This window comes from Geotrypetes seraphini, chromosome 2, assembly GCF_902459505.1.
Source record: "Geotrypetes seraphini chromosome 2, aGeoSer1.1, whole genome shotgun sequence".
Taxonomy (NCBI): domain Eukaryota; kingdom Metazoa; phylum Chordata; class Amphibia; order Gymnophiona; family Dermophiidae; genus Geotrypetes; species Geotrypetes seraphini.
The window spans coordinates 31100839-31115020 of NC_047085.1; the positions used below are offsets into that span (position 1 = coordinate 31100839).

General features: G+C 47.5%; 1 protein-coding gene across 1 annotated transcript in view; it reads left to right on the forward strand.

Annotated features, from left to right (window-relative positions):
• The first annotated feature begins 12382 nt into the window (after window positions 1–12382).
• Window positions 12383–14182, forward strand: part of NDRG1 (N-myc downstream regulated 1) — a 123029-nt gene continuing 121229 nt past the window's right edge. Inside the window, exon 1 of the mRNA XM_033933256.1 lies at window positions 12383–12504. The gene's annotated coding sequence lies outside the window, so the exon portion shown is untranslated. The remainder of the gene's footprint in view (window positions 12505–14182) is intronic.

The window sequence follows — 14182 nt, forward strand, 5'->3', positions numbered from 1 at the left end:
GGGGTGGCTGGACTTGCTGGCCCCACGAGAATCTTTTGAAGGGAACAGAACACGCTTTGCAGCCAGACTGGAACAACTAAGCAGAACACGGCGTAGCGGAGCCCCGCTTTAAACCCGTGGGTTACAAACACGAGCTCGCAGAGAGGCATGGCGGCAGAGAGCAGGGCGCTTTTTGCACAAGGGAGATGTTCTTTATTTTGATGGTTTCAGGACCGCAGGGCTGGGATTTCAGGGTGGCAGAGAGCAGGACAGTCAGCAAGGACGTGAGCGACCCGTCCTCAGCAGTCACTTCTTTGTGGGTCGGCCAGCCGAATCGGTGTTCCTTCGTTGGTTTAGTGAATCGCTGCCTTCCTACTTATTCATGCATTTCCCCTCATTTGCATGTGCGGATCGGTTCGGGTGCGGATCGGATCGGGCAGAAGGTTAGTGAATCGGGTCGGGGTCGGAAAAGGCTCGCAAACCGGTCAGGACACGATTGGTGAGCTTAGTGAATCTAGCCCATAGTATCACAGAGGCAAATATTCAAATAGCAGTAGACGTTATACCACGCTGTGTTATGACCTCTAGCGTACCATGGGCGGGGCAGTGAAGGCAGTATGCCCTAGGTGCAGGCAGTGAGGGGGTGATGAGGGGAGAGTGTGGCGCAGTGGTTAAAGCTACAGCCTCAGCACCCTGAGGTGGTGGGTCCAAACCCACGCTGCTCCTTGTGACCCTGGGCAAGTCACTTAATCCCCCCATTGCCCCAGGGGACAGACAGGAAAAAATGCTTGAGTACCTGAATAAACTCATGTAAACTGTTCTGAGCTCCCCTGGAGGTATAGAAAACTGAATAAATAAATTGCTGGGCTGTGGTCCGCATGGCTGCGGCCCTCAACTCCGCTGGTTCCCACCCCCGTTGATGTCAATGTCCTGTTCTAGAGCAGGGGACCAGCGGCCCCATGAATGCTCGATACCCCCCTCCCCGCATGGAGAAGAGAGCAGTGCTCTGGCCGGAGGAGAGGATGCTCCGCCCCCAAGTGGCCACCAAGTCAGGTACACCACTGGCCATAATATCTGGGTGTGCGCTGCCAGCTAGCTCTTCTCTGTAATATTTGTGTAATACTTACCATGACCACATAAACCTTTCTTTTTAATGATGCATGGTTTCTGCAAAGGAAGAGTATACCTAACAAACTTACTTCTTTGATGGGGTAAACAGCCAGATGGACAAAGGGGAACCCATAGACATCATTTATCTCGACTTCCAAAAGGCCTTTGACAAGGTACCCCATGAGCGGCTACTTAGAAAGCTGTGGAACCATGGGGTGGAAGGGGACGTACACAGATAGGTTAAACACTGGTTGACAGGCAGGAAGCAAAGGGTTGGAGTGAAGGGCCACTATTCGGACTGGAGGAGGGTAACAAGTGGAGTTCCGCAGGGGTCGGTACTCGGACCGCTGCTGTTCAGTATATTTATCAACGACCTAGAAACAGGGACGAAGTGTGAAGTTATAAAATTTGCGGATGACACTAAACTCTGTAGCAGGGTTAGAACTGTGAAAGAAATGGCTAATATTTAACGTGAGCTAAAACGGCTAGAGCCCCTTAGTAAAAGGACCCCATTGTGTTACATACACAATTACATTTCATTAGAGATTTCTATTCCGCCAATGCTTTGCGGTTCAAGGCGAATTACATCAAAGTTAACAAGAAGTACAATAAAAGTTTGCAGGAACAGCATAAGCGATGCCATAATATTTACTTAAGAAGTACCAAAGAGTTCTCGAGATCTTAAGGTGATAAATGTTGGGTAAAGAATTACCAAAGAGAAGTAGAAATCATTAAGGAGATAAGTGTTGGGTAAATTAGAAGCATTTTAGACTATGTTGGGCAGATAAAAGAACATTAGAGAGTATTAGGATATAGAAAGGGTAGGAGAGGTTGGGTAGGGACTAGAGAATGACACGGTGACAAAATTCATCACCGTTCCCGTCCCCGCGGATAACCGTGGGAAATAATCCCATGTCATTTTCTAGCGTCTATTTCAACCTCAGTCCTTCTACACCAGCATTCTTCAAAGCAAAGCTTGCGGGTCAGTGGCTGTGGCCATTCATATTCTGATTCTTATGGGAGCCAAGGATAATGAAGCCATTGTGACATCACTGATGTGATTGGCTCTTAGGCACTGGTGGAATGAGGCATTATGACATCACAATATCATAGAAACATAGAAATTGACGGCAGAAAAGGGCCATAGCCCATCGAGTCTGCCCATACCAATGACCCACTCCCCGACCCTTACTCCCCTATAGATCCCACGTGAATATCCCATTTTTTCTTAAAATCTGACACACTGTTGGCCCCAATCACCTGCTGAGGCAGCTAATTCCAATGATCGACCACCCTTTCGGTGAAGAAGTACTTTCTAGCATCACCTTGAAATTTCCCTCCCCTGATTTTCAGCGAGTGTCCTCTGGTTACCGAGGGCCCTGTAAGACTGAAGATATCATCTTTCACCTCTATACGCCCCGTGATATACTTAAAGGTCTCAATCATGCCCCCCCTCTCTCTTCGCTCCTCCAGTGAGTACATCCGCAGTTTTTTTAGCCTTTCTTCATACGTGAGATCCCCGAGCCCCAAGACCATCCTGGTAGATATTCGCTGAACCGACTCAATTCTCAACACATCTTTCCGGTAGTGTGGTCTCCAGAATTGAACACAATACTCGAGATGAGGTCTCACCATGGATCTGTACAGTGGCATTATGACTTCAGGTTTTCTGCTCTGGATACCAGAGACTGTCATTCTGTAGTGTCTATCTCAACTTCAGTCCTTCTATACTAGCATTCTTCAAAGCAAAGCTTGAGGGCCAGTGGTTGTGGTCATTCATACTCTGATTCTTCCCTCTCCTTAAAAAATGACATGAAGATGGTTTCCCGCGGTTATCCGCGGGGACGGGAACGGTGATGAATTTTGTCACCGTGTCATTCTCTAGTAGGGACTGGTCATGCTAGATGGGTTTTATGTATTTTTTGAAATTTATAAGAAAAAATTTATGTATTTTTTGAAATTTATAAGAGAAAATAAGTAAACATGAACAAACAAGCCTCAGAAAATTAGCAATAAGGAAATAAAAGCCCCCCCCCCCAAAAAAAAAGGCCTTTATAAACTCTTGTAAAAAAGTTTAACATGTTTTGGGTTAACTTTTGCCTTTAATAGGGCTGAGTTTTCGGAGTGCAGCGATCTATTGCAGTGTTTTTCAACTCGGTCCTGGAGTACCCCCTTGCCAGTCAGGTTTTCAGGATATCTACGATGACTAAGCATGATGGAAATCTGCATATAATGGAGTCAGTGTATGCAAATCAAGTTTATGCCTAGTCATTGTGGATATCCTGAAAACCTGTCTGGCAAGGGGGTTCTCCAGGACCGAGTTGAGAAGCACTGAATTATTGGGTAGATAGTTAGTCGTCTTGCTCTTAAATAATTAGTATTTGTTTATCGTCAGCCAGGGTGATATTAGCTCTGGCGCTCATAGGAATTCTATGAGCATCAGAGCTTTAACCGCCGTGGCCAGCGATAAAATAGCCTAACGCAGCTTCATATAAGGAGGGGGAAAGTGTTATTTTGTGTTGTCTGGTTAACTTACGCTGTTAAGCATTGAATATTAACACTTAACAGCATAAGTGCTGATTTTACTTCCCAGACTGCCCAAAAAATCACGAGCTATGAGTTTGGGGATGAATGCTATGATTCGGCAACACTAGCCACTCCTGCCCCGTTACGTCATTTTGAATAGCGATCCCAAATAAAAATAAAGACCAATGCGGCTCATCCAGTCTGCCCAGAGCATTTTTGCTCACTTTAAATCGTTGCACATATGGAAAGCAACACTCAGTCTTCTTTCCCTCATGTCCCTCAAAATGATTTAGTCAGAAACTGCTCCTGAACAGTTAAATTGCCCGTTTGGGGCTAAACGGTCATTTTTAAAGTGACATTGAACTGGTTAGTGCCAAACTAACATTTTATATCTAAAATGATTGTCCCATACAACCCTACTCGATCTCTAAGATCATCTTCATCTAATCAGCTTTCAGTCCCTTCATTAAGAATAATCGGCACTAGACGTAATGATATGTTCTCAGTGGTGGCCCCTTCACTGTGGAACTCCCTCCCAAATTTTATTAAAAATGAAAAAGATCTTATCTCTTTTAAAAAATTGTTAAAAACTTATTTATTTCAAGATGCATTTGATTTATGATATGATTTACTTTAGATTTTTATACTTTTCTAATATTTTCTTCTTGCCTCATCCCATTTATACCTATTGTATTTTCCATTCTATGTATATTATAACAAACAATGCAATTGTAACTTTCCCCTTCCTTCCTACCTATTCATGTTTGTCCAAATTGTTTTGTCAATTGTATAACTTAGATAAACTATATGTATTACCACAATCTGTTGGTTTTTAAATTGTACATCGCTTAGATATTTTTATAAGCGATACATCAAATGTAAATAAAACTTGAAACTTGAAACTGAAAACCTGTTATTTTGGCAGTGTTCTGGGGTGGGCTCAGCACTTGGCCACTTTAGTGCCGCTATTCAGCACTTAAGTGGCCAGGCTAAGCGCTTAAATAGGCCTACATAAAAGTCAGTCCTGTTTGTTGCAACTACTAGGGTTACCATATGGCTCCAGAAAAAGGAGGACGGATTGAGACCACCTGGTTTTATTTCCATTCCTTTCAATAGAAGAAAAATCCAGATGTCTCAATCTGTCCTCCTTACTTCCATTGTTTTCAATGGAAGTAAAACCCGGATACCTCAATCCATCCTCCTTTTTCTGGAGCCATATGATAACCCTTTGTGTTAGCCAGTTCCGGAAACCCAGAAATTCAATGCGAGTGCCTGGTAAGTGACCCTGGGCAAGTCAGCAAAACTCTGATCGCCGTTGGCTGAATATTGTTGTTTGAAAATTATCACTAACTGTTCATTGCCTATTGTTTCATTTAATGTTGTGTAGAGAATGACACGAGGACAAATTTTTCCCCATCTCCACGGAAACTCATTTTCCTGTCCCTGCCCCATTCCTGCAAGCTCTGCCCTCATCTGCACAAGCCTCAAACACTTTAAAATCATAAGTAGCAACATTCTAGAGCTCAGATTGTGATGTCATAATTCCTCATTCCACCAATGCCTAAGCTCTGTCCTCATCTGCACAAGCCTCAGACACTTTAAAATCATAAGTAGCAACATTCTAGAGCTCAGATTGTGATGTCATAATTCCTCATTCCACCAATGCCTAAGCTCTGTCCTCATCTGCACAAGCCTCAGACACTTTAAAATCATAAGTAGCAACATTCTAGAGCTCAGATTGTGATGTCATAATTCCTCATTCCACCAATGCCTAAGCTCTGTCCTCATCTGCACAAGCCTCAGACACTTTAAAATCACAAGTAGCAACATTCTAGAGCTCAGATTGTGATGTCATAATGCCTCATTCCACCAATGCCTAAGCTCCGTCCTCATCTGCACAAGCCTCAAACCCTTTAAAATCATAAGTAGCAACAATCTAGAGCTCAGATTGTGATGTCATAATGCCTCATTCCACCAATGCCTAAGCTCTGTTTTCATCTGCACAAGCCTCAAACCCTTTAAAATCATAAGTAGCAACAGTCTAGAGCTCAGATTGTGATGTCATAATGCCTCATTCCACCAATGCCTAAGTTCCGTCCTCATCTGCACAAGCCTCAGACACTTTAAAATCACAAGTAGCAACAATCTAGAGCTCAGATTGTGATGTCATAATGCCTCATTCCACCAATGCCTAAGCTCCGTCCTCATCTGCACAAGCCTCACTTTAAAATCAGAAGTAGCAACATTCTAGAGCTCAGATTGTGATGTCATAATGCCTCATTCCACCAATGCCTAAGCTCTGTCCTCATTTGCACAAGCCTAAAACACTTTTAAATCATAAGTGCAGTTAAGGCAGAATTTACAGGAATGGGACAGGGATAGCGACAAACTCACAGGGATGGGATGGGGAAGTTGATTTCCTGTGGGGACGGGGACAAATTTGTCCCTGTGTCATTCTCTAATACTGTATATGTCTGTTGTAATCCGCCTAGAAATTTGGATAGTGCAGAAAAGAAATGTAGAAGATAAATAAATCAATAAATCGTCATTAGCTGAATCTTGGCCCTGTCATCCAGTGGTTTTAGTGCTGTAGCTGTCGTATTGTGCAGTTTACCCCAATGCATTCCCGTATCTAAGAGTTTTAGGGTTGTAATTGCTGCATCCTGTAGATTCAAACCCCTTGCTGCTCCTTGTGACCCTGGGCAAGTCACTTAATCCTCCTCTGCCCCAGATATATTAGATAGACTGTGAGCCTGCTGGGACAGATAGGGAAAATGTTTGAGTACCTGATTTGCAATCTGTTCAGCGGCTCCTTTGGGATAGGGTTGCCAGGTTTTCCAATCGGAAAATCCAGACCCTTAGGCCTGCCCCCTGGTTCTGCCCATCCCCACCTTAGCCCCGCCCCATCCCCTCCCTAGCCCACCCCCCCTGCTCTTGTTTGCAAATCGCATCAGGGAGGAAGTCCGCGCAGGCGCGGATGTCACACAATGATGTCACGTGCATGTGATGTCATCGCGTGACATCCACACGTGCGCGGACTTCCTCCCTGTCCGACGCGATTTGAGGAGGCTTTTAAAAAACCCGGACAATATGCCAGGTTTTAACCTCAACGTCTGGCAATCCTACTTTGGGAGGACAGGCTAGAAAATATATCAAATTAATAGATCTGATGGTCTTAGAGTTGGGGGAGACAGAGGAGGAGCCCAATGATTAGTACAGGGATAACTGAGCTCAGTTCCCAATGCAACTGCCTGTGACCTTGGGTAAACCACTTAACCCTCCACTGCCTCAGGTACAAAACTTAGATTGTGTGCTACCAGGAAGAGAGAAAGTGCTATAAACCAGTACCTCTGCAGTGGCATAGTAAAGGTGGGGTCCGGCACCCATCCTCCTCTCCGCTCCTTCCTGACCCCCCCCACCACCTGCCGTATGCTCCTTCCCTTCTATAATAAACTTTATTTTTGTATACCGCCATACCAATGAGTTCTAGGTGGTTCATCTCAAGAAAAGCCGGACAATCAGCGAATCATATAAATACACAGCATATACATATCTATCATAATAAAACCCTAAGTGCGCATGCATACTTCAAACACCATGATCCGTGCTTTCTTGGTACCGCATGCGCACTAGGACCCTGCGGCGGTTTCTCTATCGGCCTCCGTTCTCATGTGCATACGCACCGATGGCTTCCCCCCCCCCTCCCACACCCCAGCCAGCTTGTGCCTCGACGGACGGCGCACAGACAGGGACTAGCGGCGTTTCCCCAGCCCGAGGTCGGAGCAGCAGCGCAAGCAGCCGCAGTTTCATCAAGCAGCCGCGGGCCATTTGCTAGGCCGGCCCACTTCGATAATGCGAGGTAGGCCAGCCTAGCAAACGCCCCGAGGCTGCCCGGGCTAGCGGATGCTGGACAGGGTAAGCAGGTAATGGAGAAAGGGTACTACTGGCAGGGGGGGATAAAAGTAAGGGAGAAGGGCTACTGATGGACAGGGAGAGCAGGGAAGGGGTGCTGCTGGACAGGGGGGGAGGTAAAGGTAAGGGAGGGGGGAGCAGGGAAGGGGTGCTGCTGGACAGGGGGGGAAGTAAAAGGAAGGGAGAAGGGCTACTGCTGGACAGGGGGGAGGTAAAAGGAAGGGAAAAGTGCTCTTACTTGACAGGGGGGAGGTAAAAGGAAGGGAAAAGTGCTCTTACTTGACAGGGGAGCAGGGAAGGGGTGCTGCTGGACAGGGGAGAGGTAAAAGGAAGGGAGAAGGGCTGCTAGCACCTGTTAATGTAATGGGCTAAAAAACTAGTCATAACTACAATGCTAAACGATCAAGATATGAATTTATCAAACAAATAAGTTTTCAACACTTTTCCAAAAGAATGATAAGATTGAGCTTGAGGAATTAGAGTACTTCACCAGGTGTTCATTTTACTAGCCTGGAATGCAAAAGTTTGATCAAAAAATCTTGGGTAGCAACAAGTTTTGGGTGACGGAAACGCACACCAGTAAGATTTGCATGTATTCATGCTCATTCTATGAAATTCAAAATGCGATACAAGATAAGCTGGGGCTAAACCAAATAATACTTTGAAACAAATGCAACCAAGTTTAAACAGAACTCTTCCTTTCCCTCGTACCTCTTTAATTTTCCCGGCGCGAGCCGCGTCACAAACTCGCTGCCCGCAATTCAATGAAAACAATTGATCGTGAGATTTATCAGTCGTGAGTGTGTTTCAATCCAGCGCGCGTGAAACTCTTAAATCTGGTCTCAGCCTGTAATTCTATGTTTCGTGGGTCACACAACGCAGCCGGAGGGAAGAAATGACAAGATGAGGGTGGAACCCAACTCAGACACTATTGTTTAGGTATTTGTGCCTGAGGGAGGCTGTCATGCTTTTTCCTTAGGAGCCCTGATTCTAATCAGTGCCTACGTTTATTTGAGTCTGTTTGCTCTCATCCATCTCAGAGAGAAATTTGTAATCTAGGTCCTGAAGCCAAAAGGGGGAAAAGAAAAGGGATGGGGACTTGTATGCTACCTTTTTGCAGTTACACAACCACACTCAAAGCAGTTTACATATACAGTACTCCCCCGATATTCACGGGGGTACCGTTCCAGGAATCCCCGCGAATCTTGAAAAACCGCGAATACGGTCTTCAGCGGGGGAGACAGGAGAGGGCAGCCGGAGAGGCAGAAGAGGGCAGCTGGAGCACCGGCGAGTGAAGGAAATCATTCGCGATATGCTCCGACTGCCTCTTCCTGCACTAAAGTCGGGCTTCACCAATCAGGAGCTGCTTTGACATATTTTGATTCCAGAACCCCAATGAGAGCAACATTCTGGAGCTGAGATTGTGATGTCATAATGCCTCATTCCACAGAGCCATGGTGGCCAATCCAGGTCACTAGTACCTGGCCAAAACCCAGAGAGTAGCAACATTCCAGCATCTCAAAGAATAGCAAGATTCTGGAACCCCAATGAGAGCAACATTCCAGAGCTGAGATTGTGATGTCATAATGCCTCGTTCCACAGTGCCTCAGAGCCAACCTCTTCAGTGATGTTACAATGGCTTGATTGTCCTATACTTGGCTCATGTAAGAGCATAAGAACAGCCATACTGGGTCAGCCCAATGGTCCATCTAGCCCAGTAGCCCATTCTCACGGTGGCCAATCCAGGTCACTAGTACCTGGCCAAAACCCAAGGAGTAGCAACATTCCATGCTACTGATCCAGGGCAAGCAGTGGCCTCCCCGTGTCTTTCTCAATAACAGAGTATGGACTTTTCCTCCAGGAACTTGTCCAAACCTTTCTTAAAACCAGCTACGCTATCCACTCTTACCATATCCTCTGGCAATGCGTTCCAGAACTTAACTATTCTGAGTGAAAAAAAAAAAATTCCTCCTATTGGTTTTAAGGGGGGGGGGGGGGGCTAAGGCAGTACATTATGGGACAGTGTGTGATGCAGCGGTTAGAGCTACAGCCTCAGCTACTCTATCAGCTCTTACCACAACCTCTGGCAACGCGTTCCAGAGCTTAACTATTCCAAGTGAAAAATTTTTTTCCTCCTATTGGTTTTAAAAGTATTTCCCTGTAACTTCATCGAGTGTCCCCCATGTCTTTGTAATTATCGACGGAGTGAAAAATCGATCCACTTGTACCCATTCTACTCCACTCAGGATTTTGTAGACTTCAATCATATCTCCCCCTCAGCGTCTCTTTTCCAAGCTGAAGAGCCATTTTAGCCTTTCCTCATAGAGTTCCATCCCCTTTACCATCTTTGAACCTTTTCTAGCGCCACTATATCTTTTTTAAGATAAGGAGACAAGAATTGAATGCAATACTCCAGGTGAGGTTGCACCATGGCGTGATACAGGGGCATTTTAACATCACACCTAATTTCTGGGAATACCCCCTAATCTGCCCAAACCCCTCCGAAGGCCACACCCCCTTCTGAGTTCCACACTATGAAATTTAGGAGCATCTAAGAACATAAGAATTTGCCTCCGCTGGGTCCATCCCGCCCAGCGGTCCGCTCCCGCGGTGGCCCCTCAGGCCTATCACCTGTGTAGTGGTCACTGACTATTCCTATAACCTAGCTCAACTCCTATCTGTACCCCTCAATCCCCTTATCCTCTAGGAAACTATCCAAACCTTCTTTGAAGCCCTGTAACGCGCTCTGGCCTATCACGGCCTCCGGAAGCGCATTCCATGTGTCCACCACCCTCTGGGTAAAAAAGAACTTCCTAGCATTTGATCTAAACCTGCCCCCTTTTAATTTCTCCGAGTGCCCCCTTGTACTTGTGGTTCCCCACATTGTGAAGAATCTGTCCCTGTCTACCTTTTCTATGCCCTTCAGGATTCTGAAGGTTTCTATCATGTCTCCTCTAAGTCTCCGCTTTTCCAGTGGGCCAAAATAAGGTATAGAGCAGGGAATACGCTGAACTCCTAATTAGTGCCAATTAACTCAAATCATTGATTGTTGGCAGCTAATTGACTAATTAGTTTAGTCAAACATCTGTGATCAGTGCCCCAATTTCAGAACCTATATAGAATTGGGGGGGGAGGGGGTGCGTAAAGGCCAGGAGGGCAGAGATATGGGTGGGGCATGGATGGGGCTCCCAGTAAGTTACACACATCCCTTGCCACATTAGGTGTGCACACTGGCTCTACGGCTGGGGTAACTGGGGGCAGTGGCGTAGCGAGGTTAGGTGGCTCAGATGGATAGTTGGAAGGACAAGGTGATAACTTCCCATGGATGTGAGACGTCACTGCAAGTTTAAGTTTTATTTATCGATTTGTGAAAAGTTTTATTCTGCCAGTCTGATTACTGGTCTTTCCAAATCTGAGCTCAAGGCAAGTAACTTTTAGGCACAACAGGTGTTCCCATGCTTCAAATGGCTTTCAGCCTAAGCTAGAGGTCTGCACGGGAACGGGAATTGCGGGAATCCCGCAGCTCCCGTGGGAATCCTCCCTAAGCCACGGGACTCCCACAGGGACCCCCCTCTGGCCAACAGGACTCCCACGGGGATGGAAGGCTTTGGAAGCAGGGTTCGTCTATATAATATAATGGACACGTCAGCCTTAGTAAAAGAGGGGGTTTATAAGTTAATTACCTGAACAGGAAACATAAAAAGGGTTCCACCAAGGAGATTCCACAAGGAAAACAGCAAAAGAAACTGTGGAATTGATAATCCTGTCGGAAGTAATTGCTGCTTTTTATGGGGACGGGCGGGGATGGAGGTAATTCCTTGCAGGGATGGGTGGGGACAGAGAAGATCCTGATGGGGGATGGGTGGGGATGGAGAGAATCCTGGCGGGGACGGGTGGTGATGGAGAGGATCCTGGCAGGGATGGGTGGGGACGGAGAGGATCCTGGCGGGGACCGGTGGGGATGGAGAGAATCCTGGCAGGGATGGGTGGGGACGGAGAGGATCCTGGCGGGGACGGGTGGGGATGGAGAGAATCCTGGCAGGGATGGGTGGGGATGGAGAGGATCCTGACGGGGACGGGTGGGGATGGAGAGAATCCTGGCAGGGACGGGCGGGGATGGGTGGGATTTCTGTCCCCGCGCAACTCTCTAGTCTAAACTTTGCACCTGAGACAATGCAAGGTTAAATGGGATTTGAACCCAGGTCCTTGGGCTGCTCTGCTGTGCTTTCTATAGAATAGGGAAAGCCAAGATGGTGCCAAGTGTGTGCTGAAGAAAAGGGCACTGGAATACGTTTGACGGTACTGGTGATGGGCTCTTTGCTCCTGTCTCTCCCCACCTCCCTCCTTTGCTGTCTCATTTGTTGCCAATACTACAGGGGTGAAGCAAACAACCAAACCCGTAGATCTAGTGCTCAGTGCAAGGGCTAAAGATTACAATGGGAAACTGGGTGGACTGGAGCCCTCTGGCTCCCAGAGGAGTGGAACCAGCAAGGGCTCTGGCTGTGTGTAAATCTAGTTTGGCCAGAACTGGGACTAATCGAGGAAAAAAACACATTCAAAAATGAGCAAAGATCCAATTGATGGAAGTCACTTGAAGAGTGAAAACATATTTAAGCTCGGTCTAAGCCCGTGATAACGGCAGAGGAAGAACGGAAGCAATAAGGCCCCGAACTGTACGTAAAGTAACATAATATCTAGCGACGAGAGCTTCGGGGAGTGGGGGGAGGATTAAATCTGACTTGCTACGAAAACGTGCACCTTGGAAGAGATTTGAGGGGGGGGGGGCAGGCGACGCGAGAACAGCGATGCCCACGTTGCTCCGAGCCAGCGTTGCATGGGAGAGGAGGAGCGGGGAGGGGAGTATAAAGTCCACACGGCAAGGCTAGGGCGACAGATTTGGAAAGCGCGAGGTCTTGCCTAGAAGCTGATCGGAGCGCCAGAAGCGGGAACGCGGTCCGGGGGGAAGGCGGAGGCCAGGTGAGAGCAGGGGTGGGGGGAGCCCTGCGGTTTCCACTAGGGGGGAGGGGTGCCTTGCAAGTTCCACTAGGGGGGGAGGGGTGCCCTGCAATTTCCATTAGGGGGGGGGAGGGGTGCCCTGCAATTTCCATTAGGGGGGGAGGGGTGCCCTGCAATTTCCATTAGGGGGGGAGGGGTGCCCTGCAATTCCACTAGGGGGGGAGGGGTGCCCTGCAATTTCCACTAGGGGGGAGGGGTGCCCTGGAGTTTCCACTAGGGGGGAGGGTTGCCCTGCAATTTCCACTAGGGGGGAAGGGGTGCCCTGCAATTTCCACTAGGGGGGGAGGGGTGCCCTGCAATTTCCACTAGGGGGGAGGGGTGCCCTGGAGTTTCCACTAGGGGGGAGGGGTGCCCTGCAATTCCACTAGGGGGGAAGGGGTGCCCTGCAATTTCCACTAGGTGGGGAGGGGTGCCCTGCAATTTCCATTAGGGGGGGAGGGTTGCCCTGCAATTCCACTAGGGGGGGAGGGGTGCCCTGCAATTTCCACTAGGGGGGGAGGGGGGGAGGGGTGCCCTGCAATTTCCACTAGGGAGATGGGGAGCTCCGAGCCCGCAGAGCATTTGGTTTCCGCTTACAAAGGAGCGAGTGGGACGGCGGCGAGGCTTTGCCTCGGTTTTAAATTTGCAGATTTTACGTTAACCCTCCGAAGGACTTATTTTATTTTACGATTATATGGCGTTTTCCCTCTTTCGATGTCCCGTCGCAAAGTGGTGGATGTCGTGAACGGTTTTAGTTTAAAAAAACTACTTTTTAAATTGCAACCTTTTGGTCTAAGACGGCAAGATTAAATCGTGCAGGATTGTTTGCTCCTCGGCCCAGCAACCGGTGTCCTGCTGGGCTGAGCCCCTGCTGGGGAGTCGAAGTCTTGAACAACAACCAAAAAAATGCTCTTTTGAGGAAAGTGCTCTGGTTTTTTTTTTTTTTTTAATCTAGACTCTGGACTGAGTTTTGTTATCCCAAGGTTGAATCCGTTTGCTGGAAAGGCGTGGTTGCGCCTTTCCCTTCTGGAAATCATTTCAGTAATGTAGTTTCTCCCCTGTAGTTGCTCAAGGGGGAGGAGGGGAGCCTCTGTGGCTATCGAAATCGGGCCCAGCCCTTCTAGAGTGTCAGCAGACTCGACCTCGCTGTCGTGTGTCACGTCCGTCATGGGTGCCTGGTCTGGGATGAAATACCTGTATTGCAGCAGGGCGTCCAGGGCTGGCTTTAATATTTAAACTTGCATGACTTCATATGTTGAACCACCAAAGCTTGTAGAAATGACATTTGACCTTGGTAAACTAGGCTCCAGGATAAAACGCGTCCTAAGTGTGAATTCTGTTACCCTAGCTGTGTGGGTGATTTGCCCTTATAGAACACCTGTGTAAATCGGCATTTACACGTGTAAATCTTAAACGCGCAACTCTCCTGCTTTGCACGCCTTAACTCAATGGCTGCTCCATAAGTTAGCGTTTTAATGTTTTTCCTTAATTTCATAAGCCATTATTAAGACAGGGAAAATCCATTGCTTATTTCTAGGATAAACGGCCTAAAATCTGTTTTACTGCTTGGGGATCTTGCCAAGTACTTAGAAACATAGAAAATGATGGCAGAAAAGGGCCACGGCCCATCTAGTCTGCCCACACTAATGGCCCACCCCCT